Source organism: Sceloporus undulatus, chromosome 2 (genome assembly GCF_019175285.1).
Source record: "Sceloporus undulatus isolate JIND9_A2432 ecotype Alabama chromosome 2, SceUnd_v1.1, whole genome shotgun sequence".
Classification (NCBI taxonomy): domain Eukaryota; kingdom Metazoa; phylum Chordata; class Lepidosauria; order Squamata; family Phrynosomatidae; genus Sceloporus; species Sceloporus undulatus.
In genome coordinates this window covers 16,714,501-16,737,921 of record NC_056523.1, presented here as the reverse complement: position 1 = coordinate 16,737,921, position 23,421 = coordinate 16,714,501, and the positions used below count along the sequence as shown (strand labels likewise).

At 40.6% G+C, this 23,421-nt stretch overlaps 1 pseudogene; it reads right to left on the bottom strand.

Moving 5' to 3' along the window:
* Positions 1 to 582: 582 nt before the first annotated feature.
* Positions 583 to 22,505, bottom strand: LOC121924188 (annotated as a pseudogene).
* Positions 22,506 to 23,421: the final 916 nt, after the last annotated feature.

The following is a 23,421-nucleotide window of genomic DNA, read 5'->3' as shown; positions in this document are numbered from 1 at the left end:
AGTTTGTAGGGATCAACACTATATTGCTACCACAATGTCACAATATAATGTCACAAATCATGAATGCGTACAATTCAGAAAATATAATAGTAAAAAAACACTGAATTGTGTCCTTTTTTTAAAAAAAAAATCTGATTATGTTACTAGTCCTTTTTGTGGTTAGCACTAGGTTGCAGAAGGCTACGAGACAGACATTAGAAGTCTAGTATGAAATAAGCATGTCTAGACTCCTCTTAGAGAGAATTTATTGGAAGAATGTCAAGCCCAGGCACAAGCCTCGGAGGAATCAGGTAAACAGGGAATGAGGGAGGGAGAGAGGGAAGGAAGAAGGGAGGGAAGGAGGGGAGGGGAGTGGAGGGAAGGAGTAAAGGAAGGAAGGGAGAGAAAGAAGAAGGAAGGGAAGGAGGGAGAGGGACTTTTGTTCCCAATGCTGGTGTGGGTGCATGGGCTTGCCATCCGCAGATGCTCAGATTTTCAGATGGCAAATCTGTGTATAATGAAGGCCCACTGTAATAAATTATATCCTACTCAGCATTTTACATTCTTGCAAAATACTCTTGGTAAATTAATCAGCTAGACAACTTGACATTATTTATTTATTTACATCAATATTTTTTAATCACTAACAAGTTTCTATGGCAGCTTACAGTATTGTGACATATTTTACAAGGCATATACCATAATTTATAGTTAAATGAGACAGGGACACAAAAGATCAGTTACCAGCCCATCTGTTCAGTGACTCCATGAGAGAAAATTGTTAAGCAAATATAACAATGTGATTGTATAACAAAGATCATATAACTTAGTCTGTGATTGAAAAACGCTATTCTGCTATACAATATTGCATGTACCTTCCATAAAATGAAATAAATCTCTGGAAAGCCGTAAAAGTCCTGGAATTGCTACAGGAAGAAAGCAGGACAGCAATAACATTGTACAAAAAATCGCAGCTCTTTCATGATGCTATTCAGCCTCCATTCGACTGCAAAATACTTGGTGTGAAAACCCCCCAACAATAGAGTGATATCCTGACTTTTAAACAGCGTGGCATGATTTTCTCTTGTCTACACATACAGTAATATTTGTTAACCTTTCTTCAGATTATGGAAAAAAGATAAAATATCAACTGTTATAAAGAATTATTACAAAACCCCTCAAAACTACTAATAGGGCTTACTTACTTTTTTTTAATCAGTCAAGTAAAGAAAAGAACATTTGAAGGCACTATTTTCTGGCAATAATTGTAATGCAACTCGCTTACTTTTTGTCTTCCCTTCCCTACTTGTTTTTTTTCTAGAACTTTTGAATTTAAAAAAAAGAGAAAAAGAAAAAAAGACATTAAAAACTGTCTTGAAAGCAATCTCTCTTCTATGAAATTGAATTAGAATGCTTAAAAACAAAATGATGAAGGATATTTTTGGAGGGTTTCTGGACATTTGGAGGACAGTGCAGGTGTGCAGAACAATGTGTCAGCCTATATCTCCTGCCTGTCAACTCTGTGCTTTATATCCATTAGCCACTGATTTGTAAGGATTTCTTATGAGCCAAGGTGGGTTTTGCTATTATCATGCATACCTATGACCCAAAGGGCAGCCTCACGCCAATATTCTGCCCTCACTAAGATAAGAGCAGAGTTCTTCCTGACAGAATGAGGCGTTTTCAAACTTATAGATGCTGTTTCCAACATCAGCATCAGAAAAGGTGACTGACCCTTTTTCGTAGTTGAGGGATACGCAAATATTCTGGGGAGAATAAGGAAGGTTAAGTTTTGTGAAAATTCCAGCTATCCAAAACTGCTGTGGAGGCATTTCAGGAGAATTAAAAGCACAGTACACACTGTTCGCATCACTCTGTGGATTATTAGTTGTTGACAACTTCCCCACAGCCCAGATCTCAGTTTGATTCTTCCCTCCAACTACTCCTACAGCCCAGAAGCTTCTGTTTCCCACATTTACATCCCAGGAATGGCACCCTGAGCTTATTCTCTCAGTCCCTGTAACAGTGACCCAACAATAATGCAAATTAGTATCGCTAGTATTATGGGCATAGTTGACATAACGGTGGGAAGTATTATTTTTGAAGCCATGTTGAGTAAGATATGTTGATGATAGGACTAATTTGGGAGCTGACATCCGCTGAGCTACCAATTCTGCAAAAGAGAAGATAAAAACAGAGTGTTAGAGGCAACATTAGGAGAAGGTTTTGATAGGGTGTGAAGCTGCCACAACCTCATAACAATGTTATATAATCCCATGCAGACCTCAAGACCAAGGTTTTAGCTTTCATTGTTTTAGCATTCAGTGTTTTAACACTCAGTGTTTTGTATTTTAACATATTATATTTTATTTTATAACTGTTTTAATTCTTGAAATGGTTTGTTTTTTTAATTTTTGTATTTATATGTTTTAATATTACTATATTGTTTTTAAATTGTATTGTTTTATACTTGTTGTTAGCTGCCTTGAGTTCCTGTATTGGGAGAAAGGCAGGATATAAGAAAATGATGATGATGATGATGATGATGATGATGATGATGATGATTCCTGAGTTAAAAATCAGCTGGAATATATAGTATGTTTTTCCCAATGCGACTTTAATTTTCAAGTCATTCTCAGGGAACGATTTTGGATTGAGTAGCATTCACCAGTTGCACAAGACTAGAGGGGAGTGAGATATTCAATCAAAACTATCCCACAGGAATCTCGACTTTAGATTGGCTCTGCTCATTTGGGTATCGGCTTATTGATACCTAACTGGCTTACCTCTATTGCCCTTGCCCTTCATGGTTTATTAAACAGGCCAAAAGAGGATTGGCTGAGTGGGTAAGGGAAGCGCTTAATGCCTCTTTACAACAAGGCAGGGTCCCAACATGCCTGAAGGAGGCTGTGGTAGGACCTCTTCTGAAAAACCTTCCCTGGATCTTACAAAAATAGATCACTATAGGCCAGTCTCCAACATCCCATTTTTGGGCAAAGTACAGGAGCATGTGTCAGCTTCTCAACTCCAGGGGTTCCTAGATGAGGCGGATTATCTTGATTCATTTCAGTCTGGTTTTAGATCTAGTTATGGGACAGAGACAGCTTTGGTCACCTTGGGGTGTGTGTGTGTGTGTACACATATACACATATACATACCCACCATTCAAGGTGGAGTACAAGATAATTTAAAATACATAAAACAATTTAAATAATGTAAAAACACTGGTAAAATACATAAACATGGCACATTAAAATTATCCAGCATAAATTAAAATGTTACAATTCATAGTGTAAAATCAACTGGGTAAGGCCAGCTGGAAGAGATAGATGTTTAATACTCTTTTAAAATCAGATAGCATATTTGGCTGTCAAATCTCTCCCAGCAGGTCATCAGATATGACACATGGGCAGTGATGGATGGAATATATGTTACAGCCAAGAAAGAGATTGGAGTAAAGAGAGAAGAAGAAGAAGACAATTAAAAATCTCATAGTTCTATACTTCACACATGCATCTTTTTGAAACTTTGGCCAAAATGATATCCAAATGAGCAGAGACAGTCTAAGACAAAGATTCATGTGGGATAGTTTTGATTGACTATATCACTCCCCTCCAGTCTTGGGCAACTGGTGAATTTGGTGAGCATGGTCTACTCAGAAGTTGGCATTTGTAGTCATTTTATTCTGTTCAGGGTAATTGCTGGATATTAGGCGGTTAATAATAACCCAATGATTGAAATGTTTGAGTTTTAAAATATTATTCTCAAATATGCCCAACAGCTCCCAATTTACCTTTATTTTCTTGAAGTGTAAAGAGCACAGTGTCTAGGAAAGAAAAGAATCAGGAGGAATACATTAATATTGACATTTCTATACTGAACTCCTATTTGTGATGTACATAATCCCAAACTCAGGGAGAATACATTAATATTGGAATCCTATTGGTGACATACATAACCATTGTTGGAAGGTTTTAGCATTCTCTCTTCCCCTCCTCAGATATAGGGTTTTCCTGCATGTTAAATCTGCTCTCTTTCCCCTCATTCAAATATCCCAATTGCTCTTACTTTGCAAATTGGTAAACAAACCATGTGATTCAGATCACTGCCTCTTTGGGGTCCCACAGGGCACTGTCCTGGGCCCAGTGCTATTCAACATCTTTATCAATGACTTGGAGGACAAAACTGGGGGTATACTTATCAAATTTGCAGACGACACCAAATTAGGGAGAGTAGCTAATACCCCAGAGGACAGAATCAAGATTCAAAATGACCTGAACAGACTAGAATACTGTGCCATAGCTAACAAAATGAAATTCAACACAGAGAAATGTAAGAAACTGCACTTAGGGAGGAGAAACAAAAAGCAAGATATAGGATGGAGGACACCTGGCTAAATGAAACTACGTGTCAAAAGGGATCTAGAAGTCCAAGTAGATCATAAGTTGAACATCAGTCAACAATGCGATGTGGCAGCTAACAAGGCCAATGCGATTTTAGGCTGCATCAAGAGAAGTATAGTGCCTAGATCAAGGGAAGTAATAGTGCCACTATATTCTGCTCTGGTCAGGCCCCACCTGGAATATTGTGTCCAGTTCTGGGCACCACAATTCAAAAAGGACATTGAGAAACTGGAGTGTGTCCAAAGGAGGGCAACTAAAATGGTGAAAGGTCTGGAAACCATGCCCTACGAGGAACGACTCAGGGAGCTGGGGAGAGGTGATATGGTAGCCCTGTTTAAATATTTGAAGGGATGTCATATTGAGGAGGGAGCAAGCTTGTTTTCTTCTGCTCCAGAGATTAGGACCTGGAGCAAATGATGCAAACTGCAGGAAAAGAGATTCCACCTCAACATGAGGAGGAACTTCCTGACAGTAAGGGCTGTTCGACAGTGGGACACACTCCCTCGGAGTATTGTGGAGTCTCCTTCCTTGGAGGTCTTCAAGCAGAGGCTGGATGGCCATCAGTCGGGGATGTTTTGATCTGGATTTCCTGCATGGCAGAGGGTTGGACTGGATGGCCTTTGTGGTCTCTTCCAACTCTACGATTCTATGATTCTATGATTCTCTCATTAAAAAGATTTTATCCTGCCCTGTTGGGTTCTCCATTTTCCTCCTCTTTCCACTTTCTTTGAAAAGATGGTGAGATAAAGATTTCTCTTTACCTGAAGTATTCATTAGCTAGATTAGGATATAGCCTCTATGCATATGTAGATTAAAGCCATCAGTAAACTTCTGCTTGAACTGCAAGCTACTTGTGTTGTTGTTTGAGTCAGTTCCAGTTCTAGTTCTTAGAGAAGCATAGGGGGGATACATACCTCCATTTTGTAGCGTGGCGGCGGTGGCAGAAGGGTTAGGGAGCACGCACCATTTACACGCTCCCTAACCCTAGTGCGTACTAGGGTTAGCCTAGTACGTACTGGTGGCCCAAAATGGCGGCACCCTGTACATATGGGTGCTGCCATTTTGTTGTGACAGACGCCTAGCATCCGCACGTCCCAGCGCCTTTGTGACACCGCAAGTGCGCCATTGGCGCCTTGCGGCGTCACAAAGGCGCCACAAGAATCTTTTTGCTCCACAACGGAGCTGTGTGGTTTGTCTGCTGCGACTCCCTCACGGAGCAAACCAGGGCAGTCTGTATCCCGCCATAGTTAGACAAGGACACATTTCTGCTACTCTGCTGATTTAAAGCTAGACCTTAACAGACTTGGCTTTGATATTTTTGATATTTAGATGTTTTTGCTACCTAAACGTGAATTGCCCTACAGCCACAAACTCCTTTTATACCTCTGTATGTCACTTTAAACTAGTTGCAGAAGGTAGCTTTGAATATCATTTTCCACTATACTCCCTCTACACACATTTCCAATCAACTTGTGAGCTACCAGAATGTACCCTCATAACATTTTAGTAGCTGTGGGAGGACAGCGGGGGGGGATGCCCAGGCATTGCCTGGCTGTGCGTCTGCAGCTGAGAGCATAGGATGCCATCCCCTGGATCACGTACAAGTCTAGCAGGACAATGTGGTCTTTGTATTCTGGGCTAAAAGAAAAATGCAGGTGTCCTACTCATTTGTTGTTGTTGTTGTGAGTTGTCATAGGATCATAGGATCATAGAATTGGAAGAGACCACAAGGGCCATCCAGTCCAAACACCAACGATGCAAGAAAGCACAATCAAATCACACCCAACAGATGGCCATCCAGCCTCTGTTTAAAGACCTCCAAAGAAGGAGACTGCACCACTCTCTGAGGGAGTGTGTTCCACTATTTAACAGCTTTCACCATCAGGATGTTCCTCCTAATGTTCAGGTGGAATCTCTTTTCCTGTACTGTAGTTTGAATCAACTGCTGTATGTCCTAGTCTCTGGACCAGCAGAAAACAAGCCTGCTCCCTTTTCCAATTAAAATGTTCTTTCACATGTTTATTATGACTATCATGCCACCTCTTAACCTTCCCTTCAAGTCATTTCCAACTTACAGTGTTGTTGTTAACTGCCTTCAAGTTGATTTTGACTCATGACAACCCTGTGGATGAGACATCTCCAGGACTCCCTATCCTCCACTACTCTTCTTAGTTCCTGCAGTCAATACCTGTGACTTTATACATCCTTAATAGAACCCATCCATCTAGCACGTGACCATCATTTTTTTCTACTTCCTTCCACCTTTCCTAGCATTGTCTTTTCTAATGAATTGAACCTTTTCATGATGTGGACAATGTACATCACCCTCAGTTTGAGCATCTTGGCTTCCAGGGAAATTTCAGGCTTGATCTGTTCTAGAATCCATTTGATTGATTTTTTTGGCTCTCCATGGTATCCTCAGCCTTCTTCTCCAACACCACATCTCATATGAATTTATTTTCTTATTGTCCATTTTCTTGATTGTCCAGTTCTTGCATCCATATATGGTTAAAGGCATACAATAGCTTGTACGATTCTAAATTTTGTGCTTAGTTGTATATCTTTGCTCTTTAGGATCTTTCTTTTCTATTTCTTTCATAGCTGGCCTCCCAGTTCTTGGTCTTCTTCTGACTTCTTGACTGCAGTCCCCATTTTTATGTATGTTTGAGCCAATGAATTTGAACCCTTTTGCTATTTCTATTCCTCATTGTCTAGGTTGATTTTATGTAGATCCTCTGTGGTCATTTTTTCCCCTTTATGTTCAGAAATAAGCCTGCTTTTGCACTTTCTTCCTTGTGCTTCCTTAGCTGTTAATCTAGGTCTTTGATGTTTTCTGCTAGTAGTATGGTGTCATCTGCATATCTTAGATTGTGGATATTCCTCCCTCCTATTTTCACTCCTCCTTCTTCTGTGTCCAAGTAGACACACATATTATACTTTCCATATAATATGTTCTGTATATAAGTTGAACAGATAGAGTGAAAGGATGCAGATTTGCCTTACACCTTTGCCAGTTGGGAAACAATCTGATTCTCCCTGGTGCTTTACAGAGTGCCCAAAAAGGGTGCTCTGCCGGTGGCCGTGTTTGCTGCGCCAGAGAACCACAAAAAAAAAAAAAGCGGGTTCTTTTTGCGGCATGGTTATGATGCTGCAAGGCGCCAATGGTGCACTTGTGGCGTCATAACCATGCTGCAGTGTGCAGACGCTAAGCGTCCGCCATGTCAAAATGGCGGCGCCCATGTATATAAGGCGCCGCCATTTTGACATACCCAGTACGTACTAGGTGTGAGGCCTGATTGGACGCTGCATCCTTGGCCAACCCCTAGTACATACTGGGTGCGGGCCAAACGCCCGTCTGGAACGCGCCCCTGTTCTGTTCTAACAACTCCCTCTTGTACCGAGTACAGATTCCTCATCAGGACTATCAAATGTAGTGGCACATGTCTTTAAGGGTGTTCCATCGCCATTCATGATCTATGCAGTCAAAGGGTTCACTGTAGTCTATGAAGCACGTACTGATTTCTTTTGGAATTTTTGGTGTGCTCCATTAGCCATCGTAAGTTTGCAATATGGTCCCTAGTGCCTCTTCCTTCCCTGAACCTCATTTGGGCCTTTGGAATTTCTCTCTCCATGTATGGTTGGGGACTATGGGGCTGTACTGGAGCACATCTCTCCTCCTCTACTTATTCACAGTGTTTCTTCCTCCTCAACTTTCTCCCAGCTTATGGTGACCCTTAGGCAAACCTATCACAGGATTCATTTTTTGTAGGCCTTATTGAATGGTGAGAGAGTATTTGAGAGGCTGAGAGATTAGGAGGTCTTGCAGGTTGCATCCACCTTAAAGAATTATCTCATTCATCAGCAGAATTGGATGAGTGAATCTCCCCCTGCCCTGCAATAACCTGTGAACTCTCAGGTATTCATGTGACACAAAGTTCTACTATATCAATCATTAGGATGGACACGATGGTCTATAAGATCCCTTCTATCTCTATGGTTCTATGATTCTGCCCAGCATAGCTCATGTTCTTAAGCAGTTGAAACCAGTACATCATTTTTTTTTAAAATTTCTCAGGGCAACACTGATTTGCATCCTGGCAATCCTAACTAAATATGATGGGTGGTCTCACTGCAGAAATGCCATTTCAATCACATCTGCCATATTATTATTGCACTTCTAAAAACTCATACATTAACTTTCAGTTACCTTTGAAATTCTTCATGGCAGTCTCCAAAGAAGGATGTATTTTGAAAAAGTTATCAATCCGTCTCTTGTTTTCAGGAAGAATAGTGGTCGGATTTACAAATTTCTCTTTATTACACCTAGGGAGAAAGAACTGATTTTTTTTTAATCTGTCCATTTTGAAGTCTCTTAACAGGAAAGATGAGAGAGAGTGGAAATGCTAGAAAAGGCCCTTGATTTTCAATTGTAAGCAAAATGTTTCTAAGATGAAGTATGAATGCGTGAGAATTTTGTTTCAATTTATTTTTTATATAATAATCTACCAAAATTTGCAAATTTCTTCATATTCAGGATAGAAATAGGATTGCTATGTTTTAGCTGCTCAAATCAGAACATATAATACACATATTATGCTTAAATTTTATGCTTAAATACCATGGTTAGTTTTTAATGATGTATTTCACCACAAGACTCCTTCTTTTCATGCTTTCTGTAGCCTTCTGGGAACTGTCACCCCAAAAGCTCATTTTTAAAAGTCCTTCAGTGAGACGTTCAGTGAGGTAGCAATAGGTAGTACCAGTGATCTAATGATTTGCACAGGTTGCTTCAGCCTAATTGCAACTGCTCTATGTATAATGCGAGAGTGTGTCAGTTTCCCTAAATTTATAACAGATATGGACAACTTCCATAAGTTCAGGAATTATGAGGAAATTAAATTTTCACTCAACCTGAGAATTCTGTTCTCAACACCAAACTCTAATCTTGCCGATAATTCCATCATATCTGGGATTAAGCAATGGCAGGGGAATATTTACAGCTCAACATAGAACTGAATGTCCTTGCTTTACTTCTGAGAATCAGTAAATTCATACTGTAAATGCATAGCATAACGAAACCACATACCTTTGCAAGATGTTCTTAAGGTCCTAGAAGTAAAATACAGAATAACAGAAATTCAGTCGGATGTAGCTGTCTCCTCCCATACTCCAAAGCTATCACATAACGGAAGGATACACTCTGGCTTTACACTCCATCTGGCATAATCTTGCCAAACATAAAAGAGTTACATTGGATTTATGTTGAAAAAATTCCAACATCCCCCCCCCTTGCTTTTTAGAGAAATAGACATTTAGATAGGATTGCATCTCCTTCATGTGAAATCCTTCTGTTTCACCTCATCTCTACCTTCCATTTGCTCTTACTATCCTTTGAAGTGTACGCTCATAAATACCTTTTCTAACCAAGCCCATAGACCATAGAAGTAAAGACTCAAACTCTATTCTGTTTATTAACTAGTTATAGTGTAGGCTCCCCAATACATATGTAGATGCAAAGCCATTAGTAAACTTTTCAAAGTTTGTAACGTGAAACTAACTGCCTTCTTTATTTTGAGTCACGTTTAGTTCTCAAAGAAGCATTGTCAGATTTGGGCATGGGTCTCTGGTACTCTGCTATTTCCTAACAGTTATAGCATTGATATTTTAAATATCTGTTTCCCCGAAGAAGAGCTTGCACCCTAAGAAAACTTTAATTTCCACCAATTCACACCACACAAGGATCCATTTGTTTTCTTTCCTTCAGAAAATGTATTTTTAGTTCAGTGGTGAAGCTACTGTATTTCACACCTGGGACTGATCTTTTGTTAACCACATCCCATATCCCTTTAAAGAGCTGCAGATTAGATTGTTCTAATCTCATTAATATTTTGGAAGCATGAATACTGAGCATCAGGAGCCAGACAATTGTCATATGCCTGACCACTTCCACTATGCTGGCTGGTTCCTTTCTCTCCATTATTAACAATCAGCTTCTTTACCTTTTCCAAGTTAGTAAGTTTTTTAAAAAAAACACTCATACACAAGCCAAGCCACTGTTTATTGTCAGGGGAAAAACACTGGCCTAATCATTTAAGAAAATTCAAATACTTGTGAAGGCAAGTTTTAGGTTTGTTTTGCCATCCATGGAAACAATACATAGAATTCCCCAATCAACGTGACCAATAAAAGTACTGGCTGGGGATGCTAGGGTCATAGATCCAGGTGCAGTTTATTTCCAAGGAAATATGACAGGGGTTGCAACATTAGGCTGTATGCACCCTTTCCTGGAAATAAACCACTCTGAATAAAATGAACACCACACTCTGCAAAACACAGTGAAGCTTTCTTATCATGCATACCTAGACAGGCACCTCCCTTTGTGTGTCATTAGGGGTGGACATTGGCAAAGTTGGCCCATAAGATGCATATCAAAATTTTGAAGACTTAAAAAAAATGGCTCTAGAATGCCCCCAAGTGTCTTCTAGAGGGCATGGGGGGCATTTCCACAGCATTTGGAAGAAGCAACGTGGCTTCTATTCAATGCCTGTTGTTTAAAAAAAGGCCTCTACTTGGCCTAAAATGAAGGCTTAAAACATGGTGGAAATGCATTTGGAGAAAATTATTTTATTTTATTGTGGAAGCAGTTATGATAGAGGGGTGCAGCCTCCAAGGAGACTAGTAGCCTACCATTGTAGCCCACCCTTATTCTTGATCATGCCTAAACTATCTCTCTCTTCCCTCTCTTACACACACATGTGTAAGACAATCCACTAGAAAATACAACCATGGACCCCATTTAGCCATGGTTTCAAAACCCCTCCAAGCTGATTTCCCTAGATCTCACTATCACCGCCTTCAACTTTCCTGATTCCTGCACTAATTATCAAGGTAAGTCAGCATTATTATTCAAAAGTTGCAGAATAAGTCCAACTGGCATCTGGGCTGAATATGGACTACATTTGCCCCACCACGGGTGAATGTAATAGCACCCCTTTTGAAAATTAAATAGGAGTGTAATAATCTCCTGAGTGAATTCATGGCAGAGGTGAAATCTGAACAAGATATTGTTTCAATTGTAGCCCAGACATTTAACCACTGCACTACACCAACACTCATTACAAACACTGCCATATAAATTTACCTGGAGAGTTTCATTGTTAGAGCTTATGGTGTTTTTTTTTAAAGGATCATTCCTTGTACAACCCCGGCTGAAAGTATATCCTCCCACTGTCCCAACTTGGCAGAGAGAGACACAAATAATCCTCTGCCATTCCACTTTTTCAACTGCTTCTACAATGTCCCAGTATTGCTCTCCTCTTCCCATTTTCCCTTTCATCCTCACCTTACTTCCCTTTGTGCAAATTGAGTTCAAAGTGAAGGTTGTTCAAAGTGCAAAAATAGTTTGCACTGAGTTAATTCAGCAGAGGGGAAAGGAGGAGATGGGCAGAATCCTTCCTGTCCCAGAAGGTTGAGGCAAAGTAAATTGCTGAAGTCTCTCCTTGCTTGTGTGTTCTTCCTAAGGAATAACTTTAGCCATCTCAACCACACTCTCACACTCTTGATTTAGATTTCCTGAATGGCAAGGGGTTGGACTGGATGGCCCTTGTGGTCTCTTCCAACTCTGTGATTCTATGATTCTATGGCCCGATTTAGACAGGCATTTGCAGTGCAGCACACCCGTTGGGCTAGGGGTTGGCCGAGGACGCGCCGTCCATATTGGCTTCACCCTTATCACATGACAGGGGCGTCAAATTGATGGTGCCCTGTACACATGGGCGCCACCATTTTGACGCGACGGATGCAGAGCGTCCGCATGTCGCATCACACTTGCGATGTCACAAGTGCACCATTTGAGCACTCAGGTGTCGCAAGCGTGACTTTTTTGCAGTTTCTTTTTCCACCGCCAAGAGAAGCCTCACCATTTGGCGGCTGAGGCTTCCCGCCGGCAGAAATGGAGGCATTGGCAGACTGCCCTTTTTGGGCGGTCTGTATCCTGCCTATGATTCTCACATTGCTTGGCCATATTGTCCTATTTTTCATCTGTGAAATGTTGGCGAGTATGTGAAAGATCCAGCAAACTAACACAATGAACAGGGAGGCTTGTGCAAAAGGTAGAGTCAACACTTCATAAGAGAATAAGATGGTCTGTTTCTTTCTATCAGTGCTGACCTGCAAAAATTCATTCACTGTCTGCTTTTGCTTCTCCTCCATCTCCTTGATAAGGTCATCCATGGAGGACATTTCCTCAGAGAGCTTGGCAATATGGCCATCCCTGCAGCATTTAATTTCATTTTCCAAATCTTTCAGCTGAGACAGTAGAAAGCACTCTTTTTTTTTCCAGAAATTGGCGGAGTTGCTTAAACTCAGCTAGAATTTTTTGCCGTTCTCTTTCTGTTTTTTCCTGGAAGAAAAAAAAAGGAGATGAATTAGGGTGATCATTTCCCTATTGCTGGGCTCACTTTCTTTCTCTTTTCTACTCTCTTCCCCTCCTTTAAAGGATTAACATGAGCACAATGCAGAGTATTCTGTCATGCCAAAAATGAATTTAAAAAGTCTCTGAGGATGTGCAAGTATTTTCTACATCGCTCTTGAGCCTTATCACATAAGAAAACAAAGTGGAAATGGACCAAGAGAATAGTTGCTTTCTCTGTGTTTCTCTGCATAATGTCATAACACTTAAATTCTCTTCCCAACAGAGATGGTTATAAAAGTGAATATTTTGTTCTTCTTGAAAATTTGTTAGACAAAAGACATGCTTTTACAACTGTCTCCTGTAGAAATAGAACTGAAGTACTACCATCCTCATGCGGTAAGGCACAGAAAAAGCCACTACTCTCTGGCTTCATTTCCATCTTGGTTTTGTGTGTGTGTGTGTGTGTGTGTGTGTGTGAGAAAGTTCTTTGTCTTATTCAGAATTGCAAAATATATATGGAGAAAGCATGGTTTCACCTTACCTCATTTATTTATGCTGCATGGCTGACACATTCCCAGAAATAAGAAACAGTGGGCCTTTGTTATCCGCTGGGGTTTGGTTCCAGGATCCCCCGTGGATAACAAAATCCATGGATGCCTGAGTCCCATTAAATTCAGTGGCATAGCAAAATGGTGCCCCTTACATAAAACAGAAAATCAAGGGTTGTTATCTGGAATTTATACTTTTTTTTAATATTTTGAAATCGTGGATGCTTGAAACCGTGGATAAAAAATCCATGGATACAGAGGGCTGACTGTACTTTACTTCAGTGCTAAGAAAATGCTACTCTCATGAGAAGGCAAGACTCACTAGAAAAATCAATAATGCTAAAAAAGATAGGATAAAAAGAGGTAGCCATCATACCAGATGGATAGACTTAATCAAGGAAGCTATGGCCATGGGCCTGAAGGAACTATACAGAGCAATAATGTCCACAATGATCCTGTTATATGTGCTTGTACAGCAACAGAAAAAGGGAATGTCTTCCTTGCAGAAACTATCGCTACATCAGGAAATGCTCACACAACATAATACTTACAAGAAGTGGCAGCAAAAAACATAATAATGTGCAAACAAAAATTCAAATGTCCAGTAAGCAATTTGGTCACAGAGAGTGCTGCACAAAATTGAGAGAAAACAGTTGGCCACAGCCAAAATCCTCAACAATGAGGAGAAATTTTGAAGATATGCTGAGCATCTCAAAGGATGTTGAAAAACTGCATGTGTCCAAAGGAGGGTGACTAAAATGGTGAAGGGTCTGGAAGCCATGCCCTATGAGGAATGACTTAGGGAGCTGGGGATGATTAGCCTGGAGAAGAGAAGGTTAAGAGGTGATATGATAGCCCTGTTTAAATATTTGAAGGGATGTCATATTGAGGAGGGAGCAAGCTTGTTTTCTGCTGCTCCAGAGACTAGAACACGGAACAATGGATGCAAGCTGCAGCAAAAGAGATTCCACCTCAACATTAGGAGGAACTTCCTGAGAGTAAGGGCTGTTCAACAGTGGAACAAACTCCCTCAGAGAGTGGTGGAGTCTCCTTCCTTGGAGCTCTTTAAACAGAGGCTAGATGGCTATCTGTCAGGGATGCTTTGATTTATATTTCCTGCATGGCAGGGGGTTGGACTGAATGGCCCTTGTGGTCTCTTCCAACTCTATGATTCTGTGATTCTATGATTCTATCCTGGAACCCATTTGTGAAGCTTTAAACAAAATACAGAAAATAACTTTTAATTGCTGATGCTGTTGAAATTTGGAAGGAACTGAGTGAGCACTTAAAACCAGAACTACATATTTACAGAATTAAATTACAAACACTAAAAAGACAAATGGGATAAGCACTGTCCCTGGCTCATTTTTTTGCAAATATTGTCAGTATCCAGTACCAGGGTCAAACCATAAATGCTGAGGAAGAGGAATTAGCTACGACATGGGTATCAAGCAATCCTCTATCTGTACTGCCAACTATAATGAACTTCAGCGCTAATAGGGAATTATTCAAAAATATGCTTGCTAATGATGTTCTGAAGAAAGTCACACCTGTGAACTGGTGGAAGTCAGTTAAGCACTTGGATTTAGAGACTGTTGAAGTAATGATTTCACTTTTAACAGCAGTAGCTTCTTCTGCTGGTTTAGAAAGAATATTGTCTTCCTTTGGTCTTGTTCATTCTAAATTGAGAAATCATTTGGGACTCCATAAAACAGGAAAGTTTGGTTGTTGTTTTTTCTTTTCCAGATTATGAACAGAAAAGAAGATGAAGATGACTGAATGACAGGGGACAATATTTTAAGCTTTTCATGTGTGGTGGACTGGGATGATAGTCTACATTTTTTAAAAGAAAAATCATTTGTTTATCTACATCAGTTAACAAACATGGATGTTTAAGCAAATACAAGACTACATAAGCTATAACGTTACTGTTTCAGTTAAATTTAATCATTTAAATTGTTGTTATTAAGGTAATTATTATTTTTCTCCTTCCAATAAAGTACAGCAGAAAAGTTGTCCAAATATGAATGATTAACCTATTAAACGGGAGACAGTTCACTTTACAATAATTTCATAATTATCTATCTATGATGTGTTTCCAATAGTATAACTAAATCCGTATTTTTTGATATAACTGTAAAACTGATCTGAAAAGTTGTTATTCTAAAAAATGAAATGTTCATCTGGTGGTAAAGATTAAGTTTATACCAGCAGGAATGAGTCTTTGGTTCTGAATTGTGTAAAATATGAATTAAGCTTTTAGCGAGAAAGAGTGTGGGGGGGGGGGGATCACATTACTAAAGTGTTTCTGAGTAGTGGTTTAAATAATGGTTTAAATCAAATTGATTTAAATCAAATCCATCTTCTCTGGGAGGCTACATGACTCCCACCTGGGGTCAGCACTGGCAGTAGTTCTCCAAAATCTTAGGCAAAAAGCACAGGTATAAATTCACCTACCAGCATATCCTGAGTTTCGGTCTCACTTATGAGTTTAAAAGATAGTATTTCCTCTCTCTCATTGTTCAGAAACTTCAAATGACTCATAATTTTATCCTGCAAAAAAAAAAGAAGAAGAAGAAGAAAAAAGAAGAAAGATATTTGAGTCAGTTGTGGGTGGCTGCAGAGAAGATATGCTCATAAATAAATATGGAGACAAATTTGTGCAAAACTAAGTAAGAATTAAGAGGGAGTTTATCGGTGGCAAAACAGAGGATTTTACATGTGCAAATATATTACTGTGTATACTCATGCATAAGTCTAGAAATTTAAGTCAAAAAATTTACCCCAAAAAACTGTCAGATCAATGTATTTTAACTCTTATTAAAAAGGGAACCATCCCCTGGTCAAAAGCAATAGTGTAATCTGTCCTGGAACCACTGACCCTACTCTTTTCTCTCAATCATCCTGCCTTTGGTATGAGCACAGTTATGCCTGCCAGAACTTAGTAAGTTCTTTGACATTGTTTTCCTTTGCTTCCTCCTTTAGATCCTTTGTTACATGCCCCAGAGTTTTACCCTTGATTTATCCACTAATCAAAATCCTTAATTTTGACCCCAAACCTGCCCTCGATTTATGAGGTCGACTTATAGTCGAGTATATACGTTAATCATATTATAGTATTACAATAGCGTGGTACATACTGCCAACAAGTGGCATACCGTGCTGCACGGTCCCTAAGCCTAATACGCCGAGGTGGTGTTACAATGGTTGTGCCCGGTGCACACAGGTGCCGCCATTGTGATGTAAGTGTCATGCAGTGTCCACACATTGCCACGTGTCGCTTTACATCCACCCTGTGGCAGAAAAAGAACCCGCTTTTCCCGGGTTCTTTTTCCTTGGGAGGAAGCTGCATGGGGTTTGGCTGTGGCGGCTGTGGCTTACCTCCGGAGGAAAGTAGACCGCCGGCAGGTTGCCCTTTTCGGGTGGTCTGTCCTAGGCCATTATGATTTTGCATTTATTCCATTGAGTCAGTGTGGAGTGCATGGCTCTCTCCCTCCTCACATATATTCTTACAACAACCCTGTGAGGTAGATCAGCTGACAGAGTGTGTAAGAGAGTGTTTGACTCACACTCACCCAGTAAATTTCATATCTCAGTGATGATGAGAATTGGGCTCTCTCAAGTCTAACACTCTAACTGTTATATCATGCTTGGTCTTCAGTGTGCCTTTTAGAATTCTAGCCAGTAATGCAGGGATGTTATTAATCATTAAAGATGTCAGAAATATCCAGCTCAGGACCTTTGCTCCCTTGCATGAATGTTTGCAAATAGGATCATTCTGCTTCCACCCTGTGAATACTTGCACCAATTGGAAATGAACTTTGATTTGGAGCATGAGGAGGATGTGATTGAAGCCAAGCAAAGCATGTCCCCTTCCCCCAAGCCTAAGAGTATGGCTGCTATTTTCAGGATCCCTAGTGTGAAGCTGATACCCCAGATATAATATTTCTGCTGTGTGGATAGTCTACTTTGGCCACTAGAAAATCTTTCCGTAGCAGAAATGATGTAAATCTTTTCCACCTGTCCTGAACGGGGTCACGCTCCCTGTGAAGGACTCCGTGTGCAGTCTGGGGGTGCTTCTTGATTCGTCGCTTCACCTGACTGCTCAGGTGAATGCGACGGTCAAGAACACCTGCTATCAGCTTCGGCTTATTCGCCAGCTGCGCCCATACCTGGCCCAGAGGGACCTTGAAACGGTAGTACACGCTCTGGTAACCTCGAGATTGGATTTCTGCAATGCACTCTACATGGGGCAACCCTTATACCAAACCCGGAAGCTACAAATGGTACAGAATATGGCAGCCAGGCTGGTCACTGGTACTTCCAGGGCCAGCCATATTACACCGGTGCTTAAAGATCTGCATTGGCTGCCTATTCGCTTCCGAGCACAATATAAGGTGTTGGTAATGACCTATAAAGCCCTAAATGGCTTGGGCCCAGGATACCTGAAGGACCGCCTCTCCCCGTACATTCCGTCCCGCACCCTCAGAACATCTGGGCAGCAATACCTTAGGATGCCAGGGGCCAGGTTGTCCTCCACTACAAGGAGGACATTCTCCATCGCCGGCCCGGCCCTTTGGAACACGCTGCCCATAGAGCTCCGCTCGACTACCTCCCTGGCCCAATTCAGAAAGGACCTAAAAACCTTTCTTTTCCATCTGGCATTCCCCGATTAAAGTCCAGTGGGCCTCCCTCCTCTACTGTGGCAAAGAGGATGGGCTAACGGGGGTTTTATATTGTAGTTGCTTTTATTTTTATTGTATTGTTGTATTTTGTATTTTTGTATTTTAATATGTTGTAAACCGCCCTGATCTGTGGAAGGGCGGTATAAAAATAAAATTTTTATTTATTTTTTATTTTAAATAATACTGTTTGTCAGCTGAGATTCTGGGCCTGGTAATTACAGTCCTAGTCTCTGTGATGAAAAGCAGCACTGATTATTAAAGGAAGGAAAGCTTCAATAAACCAAAGCCAGACCACATCCTTCAGATGGTTTAAAGAAGGCCCCCTCCTTAATCTCATTCTGAAGAAGTCACCCCACCTGGTCACCCTCCTTCTTGGGAAGGTATCCAAGGTGGGGGAGAATCCCCATGTATCCTACCTTATATTCTTCAAATGCTTCCTCCTTTGGAATCACCTTGTGTCCCCTGTGCTCCTTGGATTTGTCACACACCACACAGATGGGAGCTTGATCGTCTTCACAGAAAAGCTTCAAGGGCTCCTGGTGTCTCTCGCAAACTCGGCCCAGCGCTTCTGCCCCTTTGGCCATCTGGAGACTGAACTTCTTGGCTATTTCCACAATACTCGCCAGTTGTCGATTTGGCCTGAAGCTCCTCTGCTGGCATGGTTCTCTGCATTGAGGGCAACAAGCATCTTTCTCAGGATCGGCCCAGCACTGGGTGATGCAGCTTTGGCAAAAAATGTGCCCACAATCAATGATCACTGGATCTTTGAAGTACTCCAGGCAAATGGGACATGAAGTTTCATCACAGAGATTCTGGACTGGACTCTCCTCTGTCATTATGGCTTCTGTTTGCAGAGCGTTTGATTTCTCCAGTTTCAAGTTCTGACTGAGTGTTTCTTTTCCTTCATCTGAATCATTCATTTGCAGAGAACCAGGAAAGGTTGCTGGTACAAGGTAGAACAAGTACTGTACTGAAAAAAGGAAGGATAAAAATTCAAAACAACATTTTCACATTGGAGGTCTGAAGGAACCTCATCTGTCCTTGGGAATTTTCAAAAGGTATAACCTAAATACTGTAAAGGCAACAGATCTCATCTGATCTTGGCAGCTAAGCAGGGTCAGTCCTGGTTAGTACATGGATGGGAGAGTGCCAACGAACACCAGGAGCTGAAGGCTATGTTTCAGAAGGAAGGAACTGGCAAAAACACCTCTGAGTATTCCTTGACTAAGAAAACACAATATATTCATAAGTCAACAGGCAATTTGAAGGCACGCGCACACACGCACACACACAGGCTCTAGGTTTACATCTTCATCTACATCTTAAGCAAAGGACTAGGACTATGGAGATCAGGGTTCAATTAAACACTCATCCATGAAAACGCAATGAGTGTCTTTGAGCAAGTCACACTCTCTCAGCCCAAGAAAACCCTGTGATAGATTCATCTTAAAGTCATCACAAGTCAGAAACAACTTGAATGCACACAGTATTGTAGGAACTGTAGTTTGCTGTGGCCCCAGAGCACCAATCCACACTGCAGAAATAATGCTTTAACTACCCTTGCCCAATTGTTAGGGAATTGTAGTTTATTGTGGCACCAGAGCTCTCCGACAGAGGAAACTAAATGTCTTGCCAAACTACAAATCCCAAGATTCCATAGCATTGAGCCATGGCAGTTAAAGTGGTGCCAAACTGGATTACCTCTGCACTGAAGATGCAGCCTCTGTGAAAGAAAAAAGCTGGTAGCATGAACTTTCATAGATGTGAGCCTACTTCCTTGTAGCCTCACGCCTAGGAAAGCTCACACTAACAGCTTCTTTCTTTCAGTTACACAGATTGATAGATATTTAACTATGGTCACAGACCAGTGGAAGGAAAACAACATAAAGCATACTGAGAGAAATGGATTTGAATGAAACACGTAAGATTTAATAAAAGAGTTAGAAACACATGAATAGAGTAGAAATTGTGCAAGACTATATAATCGTATGCTACAATTAGATTACATATATAGATAATATGGAACCACATATATACATGTATACTGTTACACTGAATATGTATCTAATAGGATTGAGTAAAGGTCAGCTGAGGCCCTTTAACTGAAAGGGAATTTTATAAAAATATATAAGTTAGTAAAAGAAAGAGTTTTAGATAAGTCTTTTATATCAAAATCACTTTATAAAAGTTTATTGGACTTTAAGTTACCCAACACTTGTCATCTATTAAATACATTGTTTTGCAAGAATAAAGGGGGTTCTATATTTTTGATAATAAACAAGTTACACTTATAAAATATGCTGGGCTTAGTTATTTTATAAAACATAAACTGAATAAATTGTATTTTTTCTGGCTATATTAAGACTATCAAAATGGTTAGTGTTCTGTTTAAAATAGTAAATAAAGAACTAGACTTGCATTACAAATATAACAATTAAATTAGACAAAAAGTGTCAAAGAAAAATCCTTCCTCTGCACCTGGAAGCCAAGGACAACTTTGCCAAGGAGATACAAACCAGGAGATAAGGGAGTTTTATTTTCACCAATTGGCAAGAATACTTTTTTTTAACAAAAGGGTGACTGAAAGTTCACAAAAATTTCTCACTGATTAATGAGGATAATACATAATCTGACACCTCCTATACATAAATTACCCCTAATTTAAATGGTCATGGGATGTATGGTATCAGTGGCGATGTTACATACATGCAAAGGAGGTCTTAAGATTAACCACATGTCTTGATCTGGCCAATGAAAAATATAATGGGAAAAATGATAAGATAAAGAAATGTATAAATAAGACATGAAATCTATGTAAACAGGTGCTCTCTCTCTCTCTCTCTCTTTGCTTATTTTTGCAGTTTGATTGCACCCTTTTCTGCAGAATTGTTTTCAAATAAATACGGCTTATAGTGCTTTCACCTGATTGTTTGTTTGTCTTCTTAAGTCCTTCTTGTTTTTAGCTCAACAAAATTGGAAATTAGATTTCTGTATCTCACACATACAAACATAGCAGACAATAAAAACTCTTTCTTTCAGTTAGGTCCAACACACACTGTAGAAATAATCCAGTGTGAGACAGCTTTAACTGCAATGACTCAGTGCAAGGGAATCCTAGGAACTAGTTTTGGGAGACATTGAGCCTTCTCTGTCAGAGAGCTCTGGGGCCACAATAAACTACAATTCCCAGGATTCCCTAGCACTGAGCCAGGACAGTTAAAGCAGTCTCAAACTGGATTATTTCTGGGTGTGTTTTGGACCTTAGTCTCATAGGTGCTGCAAAGATCCCTTTGTTGTTGCTGTGCGTCTTCAATTTGTTTTGGATTTATGGAGACCCTCAGGCACCCACTCAGCCCAATTGGCTGACCTTAGGCAAGTCACACTCTCTCAGCCTCAGGGGAAGGCAAAGGCAAACCTCCTCTGGCCAATCCTTGCCGAGAAAACCTCAAGACTGGGTTGCCTTAGGGTTGCCATAAGTCGGAAATAACTTGAAGACACACACCGCTATCACTGCCACCTTTGAGAACAAACTTTGTGAAAAATCACATCCATAGCATTGCCATTCCCTTGATACTGCAGACACAACAACAACAACAACAACAACAACAACAACAACAACAACAACAACGGCTATACTCTATCCCTCCTAAAGAATGAAGGGGAGCAAAGGTTAAGCATACAAAGCAAATGTGAAGCAGGGAAAATATGAGAAATCATTAACAAGGAACAAAACTGTCAAAGTGGGGCAAATTTGTTAGTATTTGGTACTTTTCAAGAGTTAACATTTTCCAGACTAACTACTCCGAAATGCATTGTGAAATATTGTTGTGTGCCTTCAAGTCTTTTCTGACTTATGGCAACCCTAAGGCGAACCTATCACTGGGTTTTCTTGTCCAGAGAAGAGGGCTGCCCTTGCCTTTCCCCTGAGGCTGAGAGAGTGTGACTTGCCAAAGGTCACCCACTGGGCTTCATCTGCATGCATGTGATATTAAATGCAGGAGTTTAATATACGTTGCATACATATGATATTAAAGGCAGTTTAGTATCCATCGCATACATATATTAAATGCACTGCAAACATATAATACTAAGTGCAGTTAAACATACATTGCAAACATATATTAAAAGTAGAGTTTAATATACATTGCAGAGCATAGTATACATTGCATACATATACTAAATGCAGTTTAATATACATTGCAAACATATGACATTAAATGCCAGCTTCATCTATAGTTATAGGTTTCAAAAGTAACATAAATTCCTGTACCAAGGAATTCAAGGGCAGAAGAGAAGCCTCCCAAGTCCCATCCCAAGCCCTGATCCTGATTTTAAAAAGAGGGAGCAGCCAGCCATTGGGGAGAAGCGCAGACTTACCTGGGAGGCTCTTCTATGGCTGCCAGCCTTGGAAAGAGAAAGAGAAAGAGAAGAAGAGCACGCCTTGGCGGGAAGAACAATAACCAGCCAATCAGGAGGATTGGTGCGCTTTTAGAACGGCGGGGAAAATAAACCGGCCAATCAGGAGCAGTGCTGTTTCCCAAGGGGCGTGGCTTGCAAGCAAAGAAGGCAAAGTTTTCAATCAGGGACAGCAGCGTTCTATAAAAGCAGTTGTGCTTCAGTCGGGCTTTCAGTTTCGTTGTGGCGGGAAGAGCTGTTTGGTGTCACGTGACGTCCCAGCAGCTCAGCTGCACTGCAGAATTGATCCGTCTTGGCCCCACTTTTAGCTGCTATGATTCAAGGCTATTATGTTCTGGCCCTTGTAGGTTTTTGTGGCGCCAGAGCTTTGCTAAGGCTCTGAGTTCAATACCAGCAAAACAAATGTTGCCAATTTCTGGGACTTTTTCCTGAAGTTGGGATTTGTGAAACTTTTCTGTGTCATTTCTGGGATTGGCTGAATTTCTGGGAAGATTCTGGGATTTTAAGGCTTCCGCCCAGGTATTAAGGGAAATACAAGCCTTTTCAGGGAACACTGGGCCAAAATACCTTCCTGGGAAGTAACCGCCCCCCAAAAAATGGCTGACATACCTTCCACCACAGAAATTATGCCCCTGACCTGACAGCGATGCCCTGAGACCCTGGAAGCTGTGCCCCCATTCCGGGGATTTGGGGGCAGTTCTGGGATTTGGCATTTGGGAGTTTTGACGAGGCTGATTGTTGTGAGTGTTGTGAACAGTGTTGCCAACAAGCCTGGAAGATAATTCCCGAAAATGTTTGTCCCAAACACACTGAATCCCCCCAGATCACACGGAATATTCAGTCACAATTCCCGGAAAATTCCCATAATGTTAAAATGGCAGATGTTTTGCAAATAAACGTAAACATAATTGAATAAAAATAACTAACTTATTTCAACTCTCAAAATCACCATTGAACCAAACAGAGGGCCCATACAG